General features: G+C 47.6%; 15 non-coding genes across 15 annotated transcripts; all 15 read left to right on the forward strand.

The window, feature by feature from the left end:
- Positions 1 to 313: 313 nt before the first annotated feature.
- Positions 314 to 504, forward strand: LOC142687118 (U2 spliceosomal RNA). The gene has a single exon (XR_012856394.1). It is a non-coding gene; the product is annotated as a U2 spliceosomal RNA (small nuclear RNA).
- A 1,289-nt stretch (positions 505 to 1,793) lies between these two features.
- On the forward strand, positions 1,794 to 1,984 carry LOC142686816 (U2 spliceosomal RNA). The gene has a single exon (XR_012856121.1). It is a non-coding gene; the product is annotated as a U2 spliceosomal RNA (small nuclear RNA).
- A 1,285-nt stretch (positions 1,985 to 3,269) lies between these two features.
- Positions 3,270 to 3,460, forward strand: LOC142686818 (U2 spliceosomal RNA). The gene has a single exon (XR_012856123.1). It is a non-coding gene; the product is annotated as a U2 spliceosomal RNA (small nuclear RNA).
- Positions 3,461 to 4,748: 1,288 nt separating this feature from the next.
- Positions 4,749 to 4,939, forward strand: LOC142686821 (U2 spliceosomal RNA). Its single transcript, XR_012856124.1, has one exon. It is a non-coding gene; the product is annotated as a U2 spliceosomal RNA (small nuclear RNA).
- A 1,284-nt stretch (positions 4,940 to 6,223) lies between these two features.
- On the forward strand, positions 6,224 to 6,414 carry LOC142686822 (U2 spliceosomal RNA). Its single transcript, XR_012856125.1, has one exon. It is a non-coding gene; the product is annotated as a U2 spliceosomal RNA (small nuclear RNA).
- Positions 6,415 to 7,698: 1,284 nt separating this feature from the next.
- Positions 7,699 to 7,889, forward strand: LOC142686823 (U2 spliceosomal RNA). The gene has a single exon (XR_012856126.1). It is a non-coding gene; the product is annotated as a U2 spliceosomal RNA (small nuclear RNA).
- A 1,280-nt stretch (positions 7,890 to 9,169) lies between these two features.
- Positions 9,170 to 9,360, forward strand: LOC142686824 (U2 spliceosomal RNA). The gene has a single exon (XR_012856127.1). It is a non-coding gene; the product is annotated as a U2 spliceosomal RNA (small nuclear RNA).
- Positions 9,361 to 10,656: 1,296 nt separating this feature from the next.
- LOC142686825 (U2 spliceosomal RNA) lies at positions 10,657 to 10,847 on the forward strand. Its single transcript, XR_012856128.1, has one exon. It is a non-coding gene; the product is annotated as a U2 spliceosomal RNA (small nuclear RNA).
- A 1,292-nt stretch (positions 10,848 to 12,139) lies between these two features.
- LOC142686826 (U2 spliceosomal RNA) lies at positions 12,140 to 12,330 on the forward strand. The gene has a single exon (XR_012856129.1). It is a non-coding gene; the product is annotated as a U2 spliceosomal RNA (small nuclear RNA).
- A 1,308-nt stretch (positions 12,331 to 13,638) lies between these two features.
- Positions 13,639 to 13,829, forward strand: LOC142686827 (U2 spliceosomal RNA). The gene has a single exon (XR_012856130.1). It is a non-coding gene; the product is annotated as a U2 spliceosomal RNA (small nuclear RNA).
- A 1,296-nt stretch (positions 13,830 to 15,125) lies between these two features.
- Positions 15,126 to 15,316, forward strand: LOC142686828 (U2 spliceosomal RNA). Its single transcript, XR_012856131.1, has one exon. It is a non-coding gene; the product is annotated as a U2 spliceosomal RNA (small nuclear RNA).
- A 1,288-nt stretch (positions 15,317 to 16,604) lies between these two features.
- LOC142686829 (U2 spliceosomal RNA) lies at positions 16,605 to 16,795 on the forward strand. The gene has a single exon (XR_012856132.1). It is a non-coding gene; the product is annotated as a U2 spliceosomal RNA (small nuclear RNA).
- Positions 16,796 to 18,083: 1,288 nt separating this feature from the next.
- Positions 18,084 to 18,274, forward strand: LOC142686832 (U2 spliceosomal RNA). The gene has a single exon (XR_012856134.1). It is a non-coding gene; the product is annotated as a U2 spliceosomal RNA (small nuclear RNA).
- A 1,300-nt stretch (positions 18,275 to 19,574) lies between these two features.
- On the forward strand, positions 19,575 to 19,765 carry LOC142686833 (U2 spliceosomal RNA). The gene has a single exon (XR_012856135.1). It is a non-coding gene; the product is annotated as a U2 spliceosomal RNA (small nuclear RNA).
- A 1,288-nt stretch (positions 19,766 to 21,053) lies between these two features.
- Positions 21,054 to 21,236, forward strand: LOC142687152 (U2 spliceosomal RNA). Its single transcript, XR_012856424.1, has one exon. It is a non-coding gene; the product is annotated as a U2 spliceosomal RNA (small nuclear RNA).
- The last annotated feature ends 674 nt before the right edge of the window (positions 21,237 to 21,910 follow it).

Below are 21,910 nucleotides of genomic sequence, written 5' to 3' on the forward strand. Positions count from 1 at the left end.
GAAGGAACAAGGGGTGGCTGTGGGCATGCACTTGCTGCCGCTGCCAGTGTTTATCTGCATGGCAGCAGGGCATTTGGGCGTTGCCAGGAAGGCGTTTTTATGTAGATTCCTCCTCTTTCAGCACTGCATTGTGGTGCAAGCAAAAGAAGCAAATCCTGTCTGGCTTCCTCTCCGGCCTTTATTCACCTCCCGTGTAGCTGTGAGTGTGTGAGCCTGCAGGGCCCCATGGAATTGCCTAGAAGTAGGCTGAATCGCTGCAAGGGCTGAACAGCAGTATCGGGCAGGCTCGGGCAACGCGCGGCCCGTTCGGGTTATCGCTTCTCGGCCTTTTGGCTAAGATCAAGTGTAGTATCTGTTCTTATCAGTTTAATATCTGATACGTCCCCTATCTGGGGACCATATATTAAATGGATTTTTAGAACAGGGAGATGGAAATAGAGCTTGCTCTGTCCACTCCACGCATTGACCTGGTTTTGCAGTATTTCCAGGACCGGTGCACCCTTTCCTTATGTGTTGACTAAAAGCAGATTCCAAAAGTGTTTTTTGTCTTTGCTATTGTTTCTGTCTTTCTGAAGGGATCTCCCCTTTTAATCCCATTATTTCAACACCTGTTGGACAATGCATGAGTGATAATGAGCTCATTGATTAAATGCAATTAATGAATAGATTGCCACCTCTTGTTGTGTGTCGTCTGTGTTTCTGTGTTTCCGGCATTTCACATTGGAACACCTCATTCACCTTCCTTGTCTTCTCTCCGCCCTCCCTTTTAGGTAAGTTAAAGAGCTGCACCTGAGCCAGCCACTGATTGATTGATTGATTGATTGATTGATTGATTGATTGATTGATTGATTGATGCAGCACAACAGTCAAATAGTGGAGTGGAGTAGGGGAACAGCAAACAGCCAATAAAGCAGCCCGCCCGCTCGCCTGCCCGCCACAATGGACCTACCTGTGTACACTAGATGGATGTGATGGAATGTACTGTCGTCCCTACATTTCAAGAAGAAGTAAGAATTGCAGTTGCAACAAAGCCTTGCTTGCCTACAAAGAGAGCAGCAATTTGGATTTGTTACTATGTTACCTAGAAGAATAACAAACTGTGCAAGGATGGAGGTTGTAGGAGCAAGGAGAAGTTGTCTGTAAAGTTGGTGGATGCCTATTTTCCATTTTGCAGTCCCTTGTCTCCCTCTTGTGGCCTCCTGGAGGCAACTAGCTGTGCAAAAAAAAAGACAGCCTGGCGGCCGGCTGTTGCAGTGTTGCCCTCTCAGGCAACACTGAGTGACTGACTGAGCCTCACCGTCTTATATAAAGTTCAGACGGAACTTTGCACGTGTCATAGTGGAGCCCTCAGGATTCCAGAGCCAGCTTTCTGACATCATAATGGGGCCTCAGAGATAAAAGCCTGGGCCCAGGCAGTGTTGGTCAGTGCTGCTCAGCAGGCAGCACTGGACTGGACTGGATTACAGCTGATACAAGGTGTGAAGGAACAAGGGGTGGCTGTGGGCATGCACTTGCTGCCGCTGCCAGTGTTTATCTGCATGGCAGCAGGGCATTTGGGCGTTGCCAGGAAGGCGTTTTTATGTAGATTCCTCCTCTTTCAGCACTGCATTGTGGTGCAAGCAAAAGAAGCAAATCCTGTCTGGCTTCCTCTCCGGCCTTTATTCACCTCCCGTGTAGCTGTGAGTGTGTGAGCCTGCAGGGCCCCATGGAATTGCCTAGAAGTAGGCTGAATCGCTGCAAGGGCTGAACAGCAGTATCGGGCAGGCTCGGGCAACGCGCGGCCCGTTCGGGTTATCGCTTCTCGGCCTTTTGGCTAAGATCAAGTGTAGTATCTGTTCTTATCAGTTTAATATCTGATACGTCCCCTATCTGGGGACCATATATTAAATGGATTTTTAGAACAGGGAGATGGAAATAGAGCTTGCTCTGTCCACTCCACGCATTGACCTGGTATTGCAGTATTTCCAGGACCGGTGCACCCTTTCCTTATGTGTTGACTAAAAGCAGATTCCAAAAGTGTTTTTTGTCTTTGCTATTGTTTCTGTCTTTCTGAAGGGATCTCCCCTTTTAATCCCATTATTTCAACACCTGTTGGACAATGCATGAGTGATAATGAGCTCATTGATTAAATGCAATTAATGAATAGATTGCCACCTCTTGTTGTGTGTCGTCTGTGTTTCTGTGTTTCCGGCATTTCACATTGGAACACCTCATTCACCTTCCTTGTCTTCTCTCCGCCCTCCCTTTTAGGTAAGTTAAAGAGCTGCACCTGAGCCAGCCACTTGATTGATTGATTGATTGATTGATTGATTGATTGATTGATTGATTGATGCAGCACAACAGTCAAATAGTGGAGTGGAGTAGGGGAACAGCAAACAGCCAATAAAGCAGCCCGCCCGCTCGCCTGCCCGCCACAATGGACCTACCTGTGTACACTAGATGGATGTGATGGAATGTACTGTCGTCCCTACATTTCAAGAAGAAGTAAGAATTGCAGTTGCAACAAAGCCTTGCTTGCCTACAAAGAGAGCAGCAATTTGGATTTGTTACTATGTTACCTAGAAGAATAACAAACTGTGCAAGGATGGAGGTTGTAGGAGCAAGGAGAAGTTGTCTGTAAAGTTGGTGGATGCCTATTTTCCATTTTGCAGTCCCTTGTCTCCCTCTTGTGGCCTCCTGGAGGCAACAAGCTGTACAAAAAAAAGACAGCCTGGCGGCCGGCTGTTGCAGTGTTGCCCTCTCAGGCAACACTGAGTGACTGACTGAGCCTCACCGTCTTATATAAAGTTCAGACGGAACTTTGCACGTCTCATAGTGGAGCCCTCAGGATTCCAGAGCCAGCTTTCTGACATCATAATGGGGCCTCAGAGATAAAAGCCTGGGCCCAGGCAGTATTGGTCAGTGCTGCTCAGCAGGCAGCACTGGACTGGACTGGATTACAGCTGATACAAGGTGTGAAGGAACAAGGGGTGGCTGTGGGCATGCACTTGCTGCCGCTGCCAGTGTTTATCTGCATGGCAGCAGGGCATTTGGGCGTTGCCAGGAAGGCGTTTTTATGTAGATTCCTCCTCTTTCAGCACTGCATTGTGGTGCAAGCAAAAGAAGCAAATCCTGTCTGGCTTCCTCTCCGGCCTTTATTCACCTCCCGTGTAGCTGTGAGTGTGTGAGCCTGCAGGGCCCCATGGAATTGCCTAGAAGTAGGCTGAATCGCTGCAAGGGCTGAACAGCAGTATCGGGCAGGCTCGGGCAACGCGCGGCCCGTTCGGGTTATCGCTTCTCGGCCTTTTGGCTAAGATCAAGTGTAGTATCTGTTCTTATCAGTTTAATATCTGATACGTCCCCTATCTGGGGACCATATATTAAATGGATTTTTAGAACAGGGAGATGGAAATAGAGCTTGCTCTGTCCACTCCACGCATTGACCTGGTATTGCAGTATTTCCAGGACCGGTGCACCCTTTCCTTATGTGTTGACTAAAAGCAGATTCCAAAAGTGTTTTTTGTCTTTGCTATTGTTTCTGTCTTTCTGAAGGGATCTCCCCTTTTAATCCCATTATTTCAACACCTGTTGGACAATGCATGAGTGATAATGAGCTCATTGATTAAATGCAATTAATGAATAGATTGCCACCTCTTGTTGTGTGTCGTCTGTGTTTCTGTGTTTCCGGCATTTCACATTGGAACACCTCATTCACCTTCCTTGTCTTCTCTCCGCCCTCCCTTTTAGGTAAGTTAAAGAGCTGCACCTGAGCCAGCCACTGATTGATTGATTGATTGATTGATTGATTGATTGATTGATTGATTGATTGATGCAGCACAACAGTCAAATAGTGGAGTGGAGTAGGGGAACAGCAAACAGCCAATAAAGCAGCCCGCCCGCTCGCCTGCCCGCCACAATGGACCTACCTGTGTACACTAGATGGATGTGATGGAATGTACTGTCGTCCCTACATTTCAAGAAGAAGTAAGAATTGCAGTTGCAACAAAGCCTTGCTTGCCTACAAAGAGAGCAGCAATTTGGATTTGTTACTATGTTACCTAGAAGAATAACAAACTGTGCAAGGATGGAGGTTGTAGGAGCAAGGAGAAGTTGTCTGTAAAGTTGGTGGATGCCTATTTTCCATTTTGCAGTCCCTTGTCTCCCTCTTGTGGCCTCCTGGAGGCAACAAGCTGTACAAAAAAAAGACAGCCTGGCGGCCGGCTGTTGCAGTGTTGCCCTCTCAGGCAACACTGAGTGACTGACTGAGCCTCACCGTCTTATATAAAGTTCAGACGGAACTTTGCACGTCTCATAGTGGAGCCCTCAGGATTCCAGAGCCAGCTTTCTGACATCATAATGGGGCCTCAGAGATAAAAGCCTGGGCCCAGGCAGTATTGGTCAGTGCTGCTCAGCAGGCAGCACTGGACTGGACTGGATTACAGCTGATACAAGGTGTGAAGGAACAAGGGGTGGCTGTGGGCATGCACTTGCTGCCGCTGCCAGTGTTTATCTGCATGGCAGCAGGGCATTTGGGCGTTGCCAGGAAGGCGTTTTTATGTAGATTCCTCCTCTTTCAGCACTGCATTGTGGTGCAAGCAAAAGAAGCAAATCCTGTCTGGCTTCCTCTCCGGCCTTTATTCACCTCCCGTGTAGCTGTGAGTGTGTGAGCCTGCAGGGCCCCATGGAATTGCCTAGAAGTAGGCTGAATCGCTGCAAGGGCTGAACAGCAGTATCGGGCAGGCTCGGGCAACGCGCGGCCCGTTCGGGTTATCGCTTCTCGGCCTTTTGGCTAAGATCAAGTGTAGTATCTGTTCTTATCAGTTTAATATCTGATACGTCCCCTATCTGGGGACCATATATTAAATGGATTTTTAGAACAGGGAGATGGAAATAGAGCTTGCTCTGTCCACTCCACGCATTGACCTGGTATTGCAGTATTTCCAGGACCGGTGCACCCTTTCCTTATGTGTTGACTAAAAGCAGATTCCAAAAGTGTTTTTTGTCTTTGCTATTGTTTCTGTCTTTCTGAAGGGATCTCCCCTTTTAATCCCATTATTTCAACACCTGTTGGACAATGCATGAGTGATAATGAGCTCATTGATTAAATGCAATTAATGAATAGATTGCCACCTCTTGTTGTGTGTCGTCTGTGTTTCTGTGTTTCCGGCATTTCACATTGGAACTCCTCATTCACCTTCCTTGTCTTCTCTCCGCCCTCCCTTTTAGGTAAGTTAAAGAGCTGCACCTGAGCCAGCCACTGATTGATTGATTGATTGATTGATTGATTGATTGATTGATTGATTGATGCAGCACAACAGTCAAATAGTGGAGTGGAGTAGGGGAACAGCAAACAGCCAATAAAGCAGCCCGCCCGCTCGCCTGCCCGCCACAATGGACCTACCTGTGTACACTAGATGGATGTGATGGAATGTACTGTCGTCCCTACATTTCAAGAAGAAGTAAGAATTGCAGTTGCAACAAAGCCTTGCTTGCCTACAAAGAGAGCAGCAATTTGGATTTGTTACTATGTTACCTAGAAGAATAACAAACTGTGCAAGGATGGAGGTTGTAGGAGCAAGGAGAAGTTGTCTGTAAAGTTGGTGGATGCCTATTTTCCATTTTGCAGTCCCTTGTCTCCCTCTTGTGGCCTCCTGGAGGCAACTAGCTGTGCAAAAAAAAGACAGCCTGGCGGCCGGCTGTTGCAGTGTTGCCCTCTCAGGCAACACTGAGTGACTGACTGAGCCTCACCGTCTTATATAAAGTTCAGACGGAACTTTGCACGTGTCATAGTGGAGCCCTCAGGATTCCAGAGCCAGCTTTCTGACATCATAATGGGGCCTCAGAGATAAAAGCCTGGGCCCAGGCAGTGTTGGTCAGTGCTGCTCAGCAGGCAGCACTGGACTGGACTGGATTACAGCTGATACAAGGTGTGAAGGAACAAGGGGTGGCTGTGGGCATGCACTTGCTGCCGCTGCCAGTGTTTATCTGCATGGCAGCAGGGCATTTGGGCGTTGCCAGGAAGGCGTTTTTATGTAGATTCCTCCTCTTTCAGCACTGCATTGTGGTGCAAGCAAAAGAAGCAAATCCTGTCTGGCTTCCTCTCCGGCCTTTATTCACCTCCCGTGTAGCTGTGAGTGTGTGAGCCTGCAGGGCCCCATGGAATTGCCTAGAAGTAGGCTGAATCGCTGCAAGGGCTGAACAGCAGTATCGGGCAGGCTCGGGCAACGCGCGGCCCGTTCGGGTTATCGCTTCTCGGCCTTTTGGCTAAGATCAAGTGTAGTATCTGTTCTTATCAGTTTAATATCTGATACGTCCCCTATCTGGGGACCATATATTAAATGGATTTTTAGAACAGGGAGATGGAAATAGAGCTTGCTCTGTCCACTCCACGCATTGACCTGGTATTGCAGTATTTCCAGGACCGGTGCACCCTTTCCTTATGTGTTGACTAAAAGCAGATTCCAAAAGTGTTTTTTGTCTTTGCTATTGTTTCTGTCTTTCTGAAGGGATCTCCCCTTTTAATCCCATTATTTCAACACCTGTTGGACAATGCATGAGTGATAATGAGCTCATTGATTAAATGCAATTAATGAATAGATTGCCACCTCTTGTTGTGTGTCGTCTGTGTTTCTGTGTTTCCGGCATTTCACATTGGAACACCTCATTCACCTTCCTTGTCTTCTCTCCGCCCTCCCTTTTAGGTAAGTAAAAGAGCTGCACCTGAGCCAGCCACTGATTGATTGATTGATTGATTGATTGATTGATTGATTGATTGATTGATGCAGCACAACAGTCAAATAGTGGAGTGGAGTAGGGGAACAGCAAACAGCCAATAAAGCAGCCCGCCCGCTCGCCTGCCCGCCACAATGGACCTACCTGTGTACACTAGATGGATGTGATGGAATGTACTGTCGTCCCTACATTTCAAGAAGAAGTAAGAATTGCAGTTGCAACAAAGCCTTGCTTGCCTACAAAGAGAGCAGCAATTTGGATTTGTTACTATGTTACCTAGAAGAATAACAAACTGTGCAAGGATGGAGGTTGTAGGAGCAAGGAGAAGTTGTCTGTAAAGTTGGTGGATGCCTATTTTCCATTTTGCAGTCCCTTGTCTCCCTCTTGTGGCCTCCTGGAGGCAACTAGCTGTGCAAAAAAAAGACAGCCTGGCGGCCGGCTGTTGCAGTGTTGCCCTCTCAGGCAACACTGAGTGACTGACTGAGCCTCACCGTCTTATATAAAGTTCAGACGGAACTTTGCACGTGTCATAGTGGAGCCCTCAGGATTCCAGAGCCAGCTTTCTGACATCATAATGGGGCCTCAGAGATAAAAGCCTGGGCCCAGGCAGTGTTGGTCAGTGCTGCTCAGCAGGCAGCACTGGACTGGACTGGATTACAGCTGATACAAGGTGTGAAGGAACAAGGGGTGGCTGTGGGCATGCACTTGCTGCCGCTGCCAGTGTTTATCTGCATGGCAGCAGGGCATTTGGGCGTTGCCAGGAAGGCGTTTTTATGTAGATTCCTCCTCTTTCAGCACTGCATTGTGGTGCAAGCAAAATAAGCAAATCCTGTCTGGCTTCCTCTCCGGCCTTTATTCACCTCCCGTGTAGCTGTGAGTGTGTGAGCCTGCAGGGCCCCATGGAATTGCCTAGAAGTAGGCTGAATCGCTGCAAGGGCTGAACAGCAGTATCGGGCAGGCTCGGGCAACGCGCGGCCCGTTCGGGTTATCGCTTCTCGGCCTTTTGGCTAAGATCAAGTGTAGTATCTGTTCTTATCAGTTTAATATCTGATACGTCCCCTATCTGGGGACCATATATTAAATGGATTTTTAGAACAGGGAGATGGAAATAGAGCTTGCTCTGTCCACTCCACGCATTGACCTGGTATTGCAGTATTTCCAGGACCGGTGCACCCTTTCCTTATGTGTTGACTAAAAGCAGATTCCAAAAGTGTTTTTTGTCTTTGCTATTGTTTCTGTCTTTCTGAAGGGATCTCCCCTTTTAATCCCATTATTTCAACACCTGTTGGACAATGCATGAGTGATAATGAGCTCATTGATTAAATGCAATTAATGAATAGATTGCCACCTCTTGTTGTGTGTCGTCTGTGTTTCTGTGTTTCCGGCATTTCACATTGGAACACCTCATTCACCTTCCTTGTCTTCTCTCCGCCCTCCCTTTTAGGTAAGTTAAAGAGCTGCACCTGAGCCAGCCACTGATTGATTGATTGATTAATTGATTGATTGATTGATTGATTGATGCAGCACAACAGTCAAATAGTGGAGTGGAGTAGGGGAACAGCAAACAGCCAATAAAGCAGCCCGCCCGCTCGCCTGCCCGCCACAATGGACCTACCTGTGTACACTAGATGGATGTGATGGAATGTACTGTCGTCCCTACATTTCAAGAAGAAGTAAGAATTGCAGTTGCAACAAAGCCTTGCTTGCCTACAAAGAGAGCAGCAATTTGGATTTGTTACTATGTTACCTAGAAGAATAACAAACTGTGCAAGGATGGAGGTTGTAGGAGCAAGGAGAAGTTGTCTGTAAAGTTGGTGGATGCCTATTTTCCATTTTGCAGTCCCTTGTCTCCCTCTTGTGGCCTCCTGGGGGCAACTAGCTGTGCAAAAAAAAGACAGCCTGGCGGCCGGCTGTTGCAGTGTTGCCCTCTCAGGCAACACTGAGTGACTGACTGAGCCTCACCGTCTTATATAAAGTTCAGACGGAACTTTGCACGTGTCATAGTGGAGCCCTCAGGATTCCAGAGCCAGCTTTCTGACATCATAATGGGGCCTCAGAGATAAAAGCCTGGGCCCAGGCAGTGTTGGTCAGTGCTGCTCAGCAGGCAGCACTGGACTGGACTGGATTACAGCTGATACAAGGTGTGAAGGAACAAGGGGTGGCTGTGGGCATGCACTTGCTGCCGCTGCCAGTGTTTATCTGCATGGCAGCAGGGCATTTGGGCGTTGCCAGGAAGGCGTTTTTATGTAGATTCCTCCTCTTTCAGCACTGCATTGTGGTGCAAGCAAAAGAAGCAAATCCTGTCTGGCTTCCTCTCCGGCCTTTATTCACCTCCCGTGTAGCTGTGAGTGTGTGAGCCTGCAGGGCCCCATGGAATTGCCTAGAAGTAGGCTGAATCGCTGCAAGGGCTGAACAGCAGTATCGGGCAGGCTCGGGCAACGCGCGGCCCGTTCGGGTTATCGCTTCTCGGCCTTTTGGCTAAGATCAAGTGTAGTATCTGTTCTTATCAGTTTAATATCTGATACGTCCCCTATCTGGGGACCATATATTAAATGGATTTTTAGAACAGGGAGATGGAAATAGAGCTTGCTCTGTCCACTCCACGCATTGACCTGGTATTGCAGTATTTCCAGGACCGGTGCACCCTTTCCTTATGTGTTGACTAAAAGCAGATTCCAAAAGTGTTTTTTGTCTTTGCTATTGTTTCTGTCTTTCTGAAGGGATCTCCCCTTTTAATCCCATTATTTCAACACCTGTTGGACAATGCATGAGTGATAATGAGCTCATTGATTAAATGCAATTAATGAATAGATTGCCACCTCTTGTTGTGTGTCGTCTGTGTTTCTGTGTTTCCGGCATTTCACATTGGAACACCTCATTCACCTTCCTTGTCTTCTCTCCGCCCTCCCTTTTAGGTAAGTTAAAGAGCTGCACCTGAGCCAGCCACTGATTGATTGATTGATTGATTGATTGATTGATTGATTGATTGATTGATTGATTGATTGATGCAGCACAACAGTCAAATAGTGGAGTGGAGTAGGGGAACAGCAAACAGCCAATAAAGCAGCCCGCCCGCTCGCCTGCCCGCCACAATGGACCTACCTGTGTACACTAGATGGATGTGATGGAATGTACTGTCGTCCCTACATTTCAAGAAGAAGTAAGAATTGCAGTTGCAACAAAGCCTTGCTTGCCTACAAAGAGAGCAGCAATTTGGATTTGTTACTATGTTACCTAGAAGAATAACAAACTGTGCAAGGATGGAGGTTGTAGGAGCAAGGAGAAGTTGTCTGTAAAGTTGGTGGATGCCTATTTTCCATTTTGCAGTCCCTTGTCTCCCTCTTGTGGCCTCCTGGAGGCAACTAGCTGTGCAAAAAAAAGACAGCCTGGCGGCCGGCTGTTGCAGTGTTGCCCTCTCAGGCAACACTGAGTGACTGACTGAGCCTCACCGTCTTATATAAAGTTCAGACGGAACTTTGCACGTGTCATAGTGGAGCCCTCAGGATTCCAGAGCCAGCTTTCTGACATCATAATGGGGCCTCAGAGATAAAAGCCTGGGCCCAGGCAGTGTTGGTCAGTGCTGCTCAGCAGGCAGCACTGGACTGGACTGGATTACAGCTGATACAAGGTGTGAAGGAACAAGGGGTGGCTGTGGGCATGCACTTGCTGCCGCTGCCAGTGTTTATCTGCATGGCAGCAGGGCATTTGGGCGTTGCCAGGAAGGCGTTTTTATGTAGATTCCTCCTCTTTCAGCACTGCATTGTGGTGCAAGCAAAAGAAGCAAATCCTGTCTGGCTTCCTCTCCGGCCTTTATTCACCTCCCGTGTAGCTGTGAGTGTGTGAGCCTGCAGGGCCCCATGGAATTGCCTAGAAGTAGGCTGAATCGCTGCAAGGGCTGAACAGCAGTATCGGGCAGGCTCGGGCAACGCGCGGCCCGTTCGGGTTATCGCTTCTCGGCCTTTTGGCTAAGATCAAGTGTAGTATCTGTTCTTATCAGTTTAATATCTGATACGTCCCCTATCTGGGGACCATATATTAAATGGATTTTTAGAACAGGGAGATGGAAATAGAGCTTGCTCTGTCCACTCCACGCATTGACCTGGTATTGCAGTATTTCCAGGACCGGTGCACCCTTTCCTTATGTGTTGACTAAAAGCAGATTCCAAAAGTGTTTTTTGTCTTTGCTATTGTTTCTGTCTTTCTGAAGGGATCTCCCCTTTTAATCCCATTATTTCAACACCTGTTGGACAATGCATGAGTGATAATGAGCTCATTGATTAAATGCAATTAATGAATAGATTGCCACCTCTTGTTGTGTGTCGTCTGTGTTTCTGTGTTTCCGGCATTTCACATTGGAACACCTCATTCACCTTCCTTGTCTTCTCTCCGCCCTCCCTTTTAGGTAAGTTAAAGAGCTGCACCTGAGCCAGCCACTGATTGATTGATTGATTGATTGATTGATTGATTGATTGATTGATTGATTGATTGATGCAGCACAACAGTCAAATAGTGGAGTGGAGTAGGGGAACAGCAAACAGCCAATAAAGCAGCCCGCCCGCTCGCCTGCCCGCCACAATGGACCTACCTGTGTACACTAGATGGATGTGATGGAATGTACTGTCGTCCCTACATTTCAAGAAGAAGTAAGAATTGCAGTTGCAACAAAGCCTTGCTTGCCTACAAAGAGAGCAGCAATTTGGATTTGTTACTATGTTACCTAGAAGAATAACAAACTGTGCAAGGATGGAGGTTGTAGGAGCAAGGAGAAGTTGTCTGTAAAGTTGGTGGATGCCTATTTTCCATTTTGCAGTCCCTTGTCTCCCTCTTGTGGCCTCCTGGAGGCAACTAGCTGTGCAAAAAAAAGACAGCCTGGCGGCCGGCTGTTGCAGTGTTGCCCTCTCAGGCAACACTGAGTGACTGACTGAGCCTCACCGTCTTATATAAAGTTCAGACGGAACTTTGCACGTGTCATAGTGGAGCCCTCAGGATTCCAGAGCCAGCTTTCTGACATCATAATGGGGCCTCAGAGATAAAAGCCTGGGCCCAGGCAGTGTTGGTCAGTGCTGCTCAGCAGGCAGCACTGGACTGGACTGGATTACAGCTGATACAAGGTGTGAAGGAACAAGGGGTGGCTGTGGGCATGCACTTGCTGCCGCTGCCAGTGTTTATCTGCATGGCAGCAGGGCATTTGGGCGTTGCCAGGAAGGCGTTTTTATGTAGATTCCTCCTCTTTCAGCACTGCATTGTGGTGCAAGCAAAAGAAGCAAATCCTGTCTGGCTTCCTCTCCGGCCTTTATTCACCTCCCGTGTAGCTGTGAGTGTGTGAGCCTGCAGGGCCCCATGGAATTGCCTAGAAGTAGGCTGAATCGCTGCAAGGGCTGAACAGCAGTATCGGGCAGGCTCGGGCAACGCGCGGCCCGTTCGGGTTATCGCTTCTCGGCCTTTTGGCTAAGATCAAGTGTAGTATCTGTTCTTATCAGTTTAATATCTGATACGTCCCCTATCTGGGGACCATATATTAAATGGATTTTTAGAACAGGGAGATGGAAATAGAGCTTGCTCTGTCCACTCCACGCATTGACCTGGTATTGCAGTATTTCCAGGACCGGTGCACCCTTTCCTTATGTGTTGACTAAAAGCAGATTCCAAAAGTGTTTTTTGTCTTTGCTATTGTTTCTGTCTTTCTGAAGGGATCTCCCCTTTTAATCCCATTATTTCAACACCTGTTGGACAATGCATGAGTGATAATGAGCTCATTGATTAAATGCAATTAATGAATAGATTGCCACCTCTTGTTGTGTGTTGTCTGTGTTTCTGTGTTTCCGGCATTTCACATTGGAACACCTCATTCACCTTCCTTGTCTTCTCTCCGCCCTCCCTTTTAGGTAAGTTAAAGAGCTGCACCTGAGCCAGCCACTGATTGATTGATTGATTGATTGATTGATTGATTGATTGATTGATTGATTGATTGATTGATTGATTGATTGATGCAGCACAACAGTCAAATAGTGGAGTGGAGTAGGGGAACAGCAAACAGCCAATAAAGCAGCCCGCCCGCTCGCCTGCCCGCCACAATGGACCTACCTGTGTACACTAGATGGATGTGATGGAATGTACTGTCGTCCCTACATTTCAAGAAGAAGTAAGAATTGCAGTTGCAACAAAGCCTTGCTTGCCTACAAAGAGAGCAGCAATTTGGATTTGTTACTATGTTACCTAGAAGAATAACAAACTGTGCAAGGATGGAGGTTGTAGGAGCAAGGAGAAGTTGTCTGTAAAGTTGGTGGATGCCTATTTTCCATTTTGCAGTCCCTTGTCTCCCTCTTGTGGCCTCCTGGAGGCAACTAGCTGTGCAAAAAAAAGACAGCCTGGCGGCCGGCTGTTGCAGTGTTGCCCTCTCAGGCAACACTGAGTGACTGACTGAGCCTCACCGTCTTATATAAAGTTCAGACGGAACTTTGCACGTGTCATAGTGGAGCCCTCAGGATTCCAGAGCCAGCTTTCTGACATCATAATGGGGCCTCAGAGATAAAAGCCTGGGCCCAGGCAGTGTTGGTCAGTGCTGCTCAGCAGGCAGCACTGGACTGGACTGGATTACAGCTGATACAAGGTGTGAAGGAACAAGGGGTGGCTGTGGGCATGCACTTGCTGCCGCTGCCAGTGTTTATCTGCATGGCAGCAGGGCATTTGGGCGTTGCCAGGAAGGCGTTTTTATGTAGATTCCTCCTCTTTCAGCACTGCATTGTGGTGCAAGCAAAAGAAGCAAATCCTGTCTGGCTTCCTCTCCGGCCTTTATTCACCTCCCGTGTAGCTGTGAGTGTGTGAGCCTGCAGGGCCCCATGGAATTGCCTAGAAGTAGGCTGAATCGCTGCAAGGGCTGAACAGCAGTATCGGGCAGGCTCGGGCAACGCGCGGCCCGTTCGGGTTATCGCTTCTCGGCCTTTTGGCTAAGATCAAGTGTAGTATCTGTTCTTATCAGTTTAATATCTGATACGTCCCCTATCTGGGGACCATATATTAAATGGATTTTTAGAACAGGGAGATGGAAATAGAGCTTGCTCTGTCCACTCCACGCATTGACCTGGTATTGCAGTATTTCCAGGACCGGTGCACCCTTTCCTTATGTGTTGACTAAAAGCAGATTCCAAAAGTGTTTTTTGTCTTTGCTATTGTTTCTGTCTTTCTGAAGGGATCTCCCCTTTTAATCCCATTATTTCAACACCTGTTGGACAATGCATGAGTGATAATGAGCTCATTGATTAAATGCAATTAATGAATAGATTGCCACCTCTTGTTGTGTGTTGTCTGTGTTTCTGTGTTTCCGGCATTTCACATTGGAACACCTCATTCACCTTCCTTGTCTTCTCTCCGCCCTCCCTTTTAGGTAAGTTAAAGAGCTGCACCTGAGCCAGCCACTGATTGATTGATTGATTGATTGATTGATTGATTGATTGATTGATTGATTGATTGATTGATGCAGCACAACAGTCAAATAGTGGAGTGGAGTAGGGGAACAGCAAACAGCCAATAAAGCAGCCCGCCCGCTCGCCTGCCCGCCACAATGGACCTACCTGTGTACACTAGATGGATGTGATGGAATGTACTGTCGTCCCTACATTTCAAGAAGAAGTAAGAATTGCAGTTGCAACAAAGCCTTGCTTGCCTACAAAGAGAGCAGCAATTTGGATTTGTTACTATGTTACCTAGAAGAATAACAAACTGTGCAAGGATGGAGGTTGTAGGAACAAGGAGAAGTTGTCTGTAAAGTTGGTGGATGCCTATTTTCCATTTTGCAGTCCCTTGTCTCCCTCTTGTGGCCTCCTGGAGGCAACTAGCTGTGCAAAAAAAAGACAGCCTGGCGGCCGGCTGTTGCAGTGTTGCCCTCTCAGGCAACACTGAGTGACTGACTGAGCCTCACCGTCTTATATAAAGTTCAGACGGAACTTTGCACGTGTCATAGTGGAGCCCTCAGGATTCCAGAGCCAGCTTTCTGACATCATAATGGGGCCTCAGAGATAAAAGCCTGGGCCCAGGCAGTGTTGGTCAGTGCTGCTCAGCAGGCAGCACTGGACTGGACTGGATTACAGCTGATACAAGGTGTGAAGGAACAAGGGGTGGCTGTGGGCATGCACTTGCTGCCGCTGCCAGTGTTTATCTGCATGGCAGCAGGGCATTTGGGCGTTGCCAGGAAGGCGTTTTTATGTAGATTCCTCCTCTTTCAGCACTGCATTGTGGTGCAAGCAAAAGAAGCAAATCCTGTCTGGCTTCCTCTCCGGCCTTTATTCACCTCCCGTGTAGCTGTGAGTGTGTGAGCCTGCAGGGCCCCATGGAATTGCCTAGAAGTAGGCTGAATCGCTGCAAGGGCTGAACAGCAGTATCGGGCAGGCTCGGGCAACGCGCGGCCCGTTCGGGTTATCGCTTCTCGGCCTTTTGGCTAAGATCAAGTGTAGTATCTGTTCTTATCAGTTTAATATCTGATACGTCCCCTATCTGGGGACCATATATTAAATGGATTTTTAGAACAGGGAGATGGAAATAGAGCTTGCTCTGTCCACTCCACGCATTGACCTGGTATTGCAGTATTTCCAGGACCGGTGCACCCTTTCCTTATGTGTTGACTAAAAGCAGATTCCAAAAGTGTTTTTTGTCTTTGCTATTGTTTCTGTCTTTCTGAAGGGATCTCCCCTTTTAATCCCATTATTTCAACACCTGTTGGACAATGCATGAGTGATAATGAGCTCATTGATTAAATGCAATTAATGAATAGATTGCCACCTCTTGTTGTGTGTCGTCTGTGTTTCTGTGTTTCCGGCATTTCACATTGGAACACCTCATTCACCTTCCTTGTCTTCTCTCCGCCCTCCCTTTTAGGTAAGTTAAAGAGCTGCACCTGAGCCAGCCACTGATTGATTGATTGATTGATTGATTGATTGATTGATTGATTGATTGATTGATGCAGCACAACAGTCAAATAGTGGAGTGGAGTAGGGGAACAGCAAACAGCCAATAAAGCAGCCCGCCCGCTCGCCTGCCCGCCACAATGGACCTACCTGTGTACACTAGATGGATGTGATGGAATGTACTGTCGTCCCTACATTTCAAGAAGAAGTAAGAATTGCAGTTGCAACAAAGCCTTGCTTGCCTACAAAGAGAGCAGCAATTTGGATTTGTTACTATGTTACCTAGAAGAATAACAAACTGTGCAAGGATGGAGGTTGTAGGAGCAAGGAGAAGTTGTCTGTAAAGTTGGTGGATGCCTATTTTCCATTTTGCAGTCCCTTGTCTCCCTCTTGTGGCCTCCTGGAGGCAACTAGCTGTGCAAAAAAAAGACAGCCTGGCGGCCGGCTGTTGCAGTGTTGCCCTCTCAGGCAACACTGAGTGACTGACTGAGCCTCACCGTCTTATATAAAGTTCAGACGGAACTTTGCACGTGTCATAGTGGAGCCCTCAGGATTCCAGAGCCAGCTTTCTGACATCATAATGGGGCCTCAGAGATAAAAGCCTGGGCCCAGGCAGTGTTGGTCAGTGCTGCTCAGCAGGCAGCACTGGACTGGACTGGATTACAGCTGATACAAGGTGTGAAGGAACAAGGGGTGGCTGTGGGCATGCACTTGCTGCCGCTGCCAGTGTTTATCTGCATGGCAGCAGGGCATTTGGGCGTTGCCAGGAAGGCGTTTTTATGTAGATTCCTCCTCTTTCAGCACTGCATTGTGGTGCAAGCAAAAGAAGCAAATCCTGTCTGGCTTCCTCTCCGGCCTTTATTCACCTCCCGTGTAGCTGTGAGTGTGTGAGCCTGCAGGGCCCCATGGAATTGCCTAGAAGTAGGCTGAATCGCTGCAAGGGCTGAACAGCAGTATCGGGCAGGCTCGGGCAACGCGCGGCCCGTTCGGGTTATCGCTTCTCGGCCTTTTGGCTAAGATCAAGTGTAGTATCTGTTCTTATCAGTTTAATATCTGATACGTCCCCTATCTGGGGACCATATATTAAATGGATTTTTAGAACAGGGAGATGGAAATAGAGCTTGCTCTGTCCACTCCACGCATTGACCTGGTATTGCAGTATTTCCAGGACCGGTGCACCCTTTCCTTATGTGTTGACTAAAAGCAGATTCCAAAAGTGTTTTTTGTCTTTGCTATTGTTTCTGTCTTTCTGAAGGGATCTCCCCTTTTAATCCCATTATTTCAACACCTGTTGGACAATGCATGAGTGATAATGAGCTCATTGATTAAATGCAATTAATGAATAGATTGCCACCTCTTGTTGTGTGTCGTCTGTGTTTCTGTGTTTCCGGCATTTCACATTGGAACACCTCATTCACCTTCCTTGTCTTCTCTCCGCCCTCCCTTTTAGGTAAGTTAAAGAGCTGCACCTGAGCCAGCCACTGATTGATTGATTGATTGATTGATTGATTGATTGATTGATTGATTGATTGATGCAGCACAACAGTCAAATAGTGGAGTGGAGTAGGGGAACAGCAAACAGCCAATAAAGCAGCCCGCCCGCTCGCCTGCCCGCCACAATGGACCTACCTGTGTACACTAGATGGATGTGATGGAATGTACTGTCGTCCCTACATTTCAAGAAGAAGTAAGAATTGCAGTTGCAACAAAGCCTTGCTTGCCTACAAAGAGAGCAGCAATTTGGATTTGTTACTATGTTACCTAGAAGAATAACAAACTGTGCAAGGATGGAGGTTGTAGGAGCAAGGAGAAGTTGTCTGTAAAGTTGGTGGATGCCTATTTTCCATTTTGCAGTCCCTTGTCTCCCTCTTGTGGCCTCCTGGAGGCAACTAGCTGTGCAAAAAAAAGACAGCCTGGCGGCCGGCTGTTGCAGTGTTGCCCTCTCAGGCAACACTGAGTGACTGACTGAGCCTCACCGTCTTATATAAAGTTCAGACGGAACTTTGCACGTGTCATAGTGGAGCCCTCAGGATTCCAGAGCCAGCTTTCTGACATCATAATGGGGCCTCAGAGATAAAAGCCTGGGCCCAGGCAGTGTTGGTCAGTGCTGCTCAGCAGGCAGCACTGGACTGGACTGGATTACAGCTGATACAAGGTGTGAAGGAACAAGGGGTGGCTGTGGGCATGCACTTGCTGCCGCTGCCAGTGTTTATCTGCATGGCAGCAGGGCATTTGGGCGTTGCCAGGAAGGCGTTTTTATGTAGATTCCTCCTCTTTCAGCACTGCATTGTGGTGCAAGCAAAAGAAGCAAATCCTGTCTGGCTTCCTCTCCGGCCTTTATTCACCTCCCGTGTAGCTGTGAGTGTGTGAGCCTGCAGGGCCCCATGGAATTGCCTAGAAGTAGGCTGAATCGCTGCAAGGGCTGAACAGCAGTATCGGGCAGGCTCGGGCAACGCGCGGCCCGTTCGGGTTATCGCTTCTCGGCCTTTTGGCTAAGATCAAGTGTAGTATCTGTTCTTATCAGTTTAATATCTGATACGTCCCCTATCTGGGGACCATATATTAAATGGATTTTTAGAACAGGGAGATGGAAATAGAGCTTGCTCTGTCCACTCCACGCATTGACCTGGTATTGCAGTATTTCCAGGACCGGTGCACCCTTTCCTTATGTGTTGACTAAAAGCAGATTCCAAAAGTGTTTTTTGTCTTTGCTATTGTTTCTGTCTTTCTGAAGGGATCTCCCCTTTTAATCCCATTATTTCAACACCTGTTGGACAATGCATGAGTGATAATGAGCTCATTGATTAAATGCAATTAATGAATAGATTGCCACCTCTTGTTGTGTGTCGTCTGTGTTTCTGTGTTTCCGGCATTTCACATTGGAACACCTCATTCACCTTCCTTGTCTTCTCTCCGCCCTCCCTTTTAGGTAAGTTAAAGAGCTGCACCTGAGCCAGCCACTGATTGATTGATTGATTGATTGATTGATTGATTGATTGATTGATTGATTGATTGATTGATTGTTGCAGCACAACAGTCAAATAGTGGAGTGGAGTAGGGGAACAGCAAACAGCCAATAAAGCAGCCCGCCCGCTCGCCTGCCCGCCACAATGGACCTACCTGTGTACACTAGATGGATGTGATGGAATGTACTGTCGTCCCTACATTTCAAGAAGAAGTAAGAATTGCAGTTGCAACAAAGCCTTGCTTGCCTACAAAGAGAGCAGCAATTTGGATTTGTTACTATGTTACCTAGAAGAATAACAAACTGTGCAAGGATGGAGGTTGTAGGAGCAAGGAGAAGTTGTCTGTAAAGTTGGTGGATGCCTATTTTCCATTTTGCAGTCCCTTGTCTCCCTCTTGTGGCCTCCTGGAGGCAACTAGCTGTGCAAAAAAAAGACAGCCTGGCGGCCGGCTGTTGCAGTGTTGCCCTCTCAGGCAACACTGAGTGACTGACTGAGCCTCACCGTCTTATATAAAGTTCAGACGGAACTTTGCACGTGTCATAGTGGAGCCCTCAGGATTCCAGAGCCAGCTTTCTGACATCATAATGGGGCCTCAGAGATAAAAGCCTGGGCCCAGGCAGTGTTGGTCAGTGCTGCTCAGCAGGCAGCACTGGACTGGACTGGATTACAGCTGATACAAGGTGTGAAGGAACAAGGGGTGGCTGTGGGCATGCACTTGCTGCCGCTGCCAGTGTTTATCTGCATGGCAGCAGGGCATTTGGGCGTTGCCAGGAAGGCGTTTTTATGTAGATTCCTCCTCTTTCAGCACTGCATTGTGGTGCAAGCAAAAGAAGCAAATCCTGTCTGGCTTCCTCTCCGGCCTTTATTCACCTCCCGTGTAGCTGTGAGTGTGTGAGCCTGCAGGGCCCCATGGAATTGCCTAGAAGTAGGCTGAATCGCTGCAAGGGCTGAACAGCAGTATCGGGCAGGCTCGGGCAACGCGCAGCCCGTTCGGGTTATCGCTTCTCGGCCTTTTGGCTAAGATCAAGTGTAGTATCTGTTCTTATCAGTTTAATATCTGATACGTCCCCTATCTGGGGACCATATATTAAATGGATTTTTAGAACAGGGAGATGGAAATAGAGCTTGCTCTGTCCACTCCACGCATTGACCTGGTATTGCAGTATTTCCAGGACCGGTGCACCCTTTCCTTATGTGTTGACTAAAAGCAGATTCCAAAAGTGTTTTTTGTCTTTGCTATTGTTTCTGTCTTTCTGAAGGGATCTCCCCTTTTAATCCCATTATTTCAACACCTGTTGGACAATGCATGAGTGATAATGAGCTCATTGATTAAATGCAATTAATGAATAGATTGCCACCTCTTGTTGTGTGTCGTCTGTGTTTCTGTGTTTCCGGCATTTCACATTGGAACACCTCATTCACCTTCCTTGTCTTCTCTCCGCCCTCCCTTTTAGGTAAGTTAAAGAGCTGCACCTGAGCCAGCCACTGATTGATTGATTGATTGATTGATTGATTGATTGATTGATTGATTGATGCAGCACAACAGTCAAATAGTGGAGTGGAGTAGGGGAACAGCAAACAGCCAATAAAGCAGCCCGCCCGCTCGCCTGCCCGCCACAATGGACCTACCTGTGTACACTAGCTAGATGGATGTGATGGAATGTACTGTCGTCCCTACATTTCAAGAAGAAGTAAGAATTGCAGTTGCAACAAAGCCTTGCTTGCCTACAAAGAGAGCAGCAATTTGGATTTGTTACTATGTTACCTAGAAGAATAACAAACTGTGCAAGGATGGAGGTTGTAGGAGCAAGGAGAAGTTGTCTGTAAAGTTGGTGGATGCCTATTTTCCATTTTGCAGTCCCTTGTCTCCCTCTTGTGGCCTCCTGGAGGCAACTAGCTGTGCAAAAAAAAGACAGCCTGGCGGCCGGCTGTTGCAGTGTTGCCCTCTCAGGCAACACTGAGTGACTGACTGAGCCTCACCGTCTTATATAAAGTTCAGACGGAACTTTGCACGTGTCATAGTGGAGCCCTCAGGATTCCAGAGCCAGCTTTCTGACATCATAATGGGGCCTCAGAGATAAAAGCCTGGGCCCAGGCAGTGTTGGTCAGTGCTGCTCAGCAGGCAGCACTGGACTGGACTGGATTACAGCTGATACAAGGTGTGAAGGAACAAGGGGTGGCTGTGGGCATGCACTTGCTGCCGCTGCCAGTGTTTATCTGCATGGCAGCAGGGCATTTGGGCGTTGCCAGGAAGGCGTTTTTATGTAGATTCCTCCTCTTTCAGCACTGCATTGTGGTGCAAGCAAAAGAAGCAAATCCTGTCTGGCTTCCTCTCCGGCCTTTATTCACCTCCCGTGTAGCTGTGAGTGTGTGAGCCTGCAGGGCCCCATGGAATTGCCTAGAAGTAGGCTGAATCGCTGCAAGGGCTGAACAGCAGTATCGGGCAGGCTCGGGCAACGCGCGGCCCGTTCGGGTTATCGCTTCTCGGCCTTTTGGCTAAGATCAAGTGTAGTATCTGTTCTTATCAGTTTAATATCTGATACGTCGGGGACCATATATTAAATGGATTTTTAGAACAGGGAGATGGAAATAGAGCTTGCTCTGTCCACTCCACGCATTGACCTGGTATTGCAGTATTTCCAGGACCGGTGCACCCTTTCCTTATGTGTTGACTAAAAGCAGATTCCAAAAGTGTTTTTTGTCTTTGCTATTGTTTCTGTCTTTCTGAAGGGATCTCCCCTTTTAATCCCATTATTTCAACACCTGTTGGACAATGCATGAGTGATAATGAGCTCATTGATTAAATGCAATTAATGAATAGATTGCCACATCTTGTTGTGTGTCGTCTGTGTTTCTGTGTTTCCGGCATTTCACATTGGAACACCTCATTCACCTTCCTTGTCTTCTCTCCGCCCTCCCTTTTAGGTAAGTTAAAGAGCTGCACCTGAGCCAGCCACTGATTGATTGATTGATTGATTGATTGATTGATTGATTGATTGATTGATTGATTGATTGATGCAGCACAACAGTCAAATAGTGGAGTGGAGTAGGGGAACAGCAAACAGCCAATAAAGCAGCCCGCCCGCTCGCCTGCCCGCCACAATGGACCTACCTGTGTACACTAGATGGATGTGATGGAATGTACTGTCGTCCCTACATTTCAAGAAGAAGTAAGAATTGCAGTTGCAACAAAGCCTTGCTTGCCTACAAAGAGAGCAGCAATTTGGATTTGTTACTATGTTACCTAGAAGAATAACAAACTGTGCAAGGATGGAGGTTGTAGGAGCAAGGAGAAGTTGTCTGTAAAGTTGGTGGATGCCTATTTTCCATTTT

Source organism: Rhinoderma darwinii, assembly GCF_050947455.1.
Source record: "Rhinoderma darwinii isolate aRhiDar2 chromosome 5 unlocalized genomic scaffold, aRhiDar2.hap1 SUPER_5_unloc_19, whole genome shotgun sequence".
Taxonomy (NCBI): domain Eukaryota; kingdom Metazoa; phylum Chordata; class Amphibia; order Anura; family Rhinodermatidae; genus Rhinoderma; species Rhinoderma darwinii.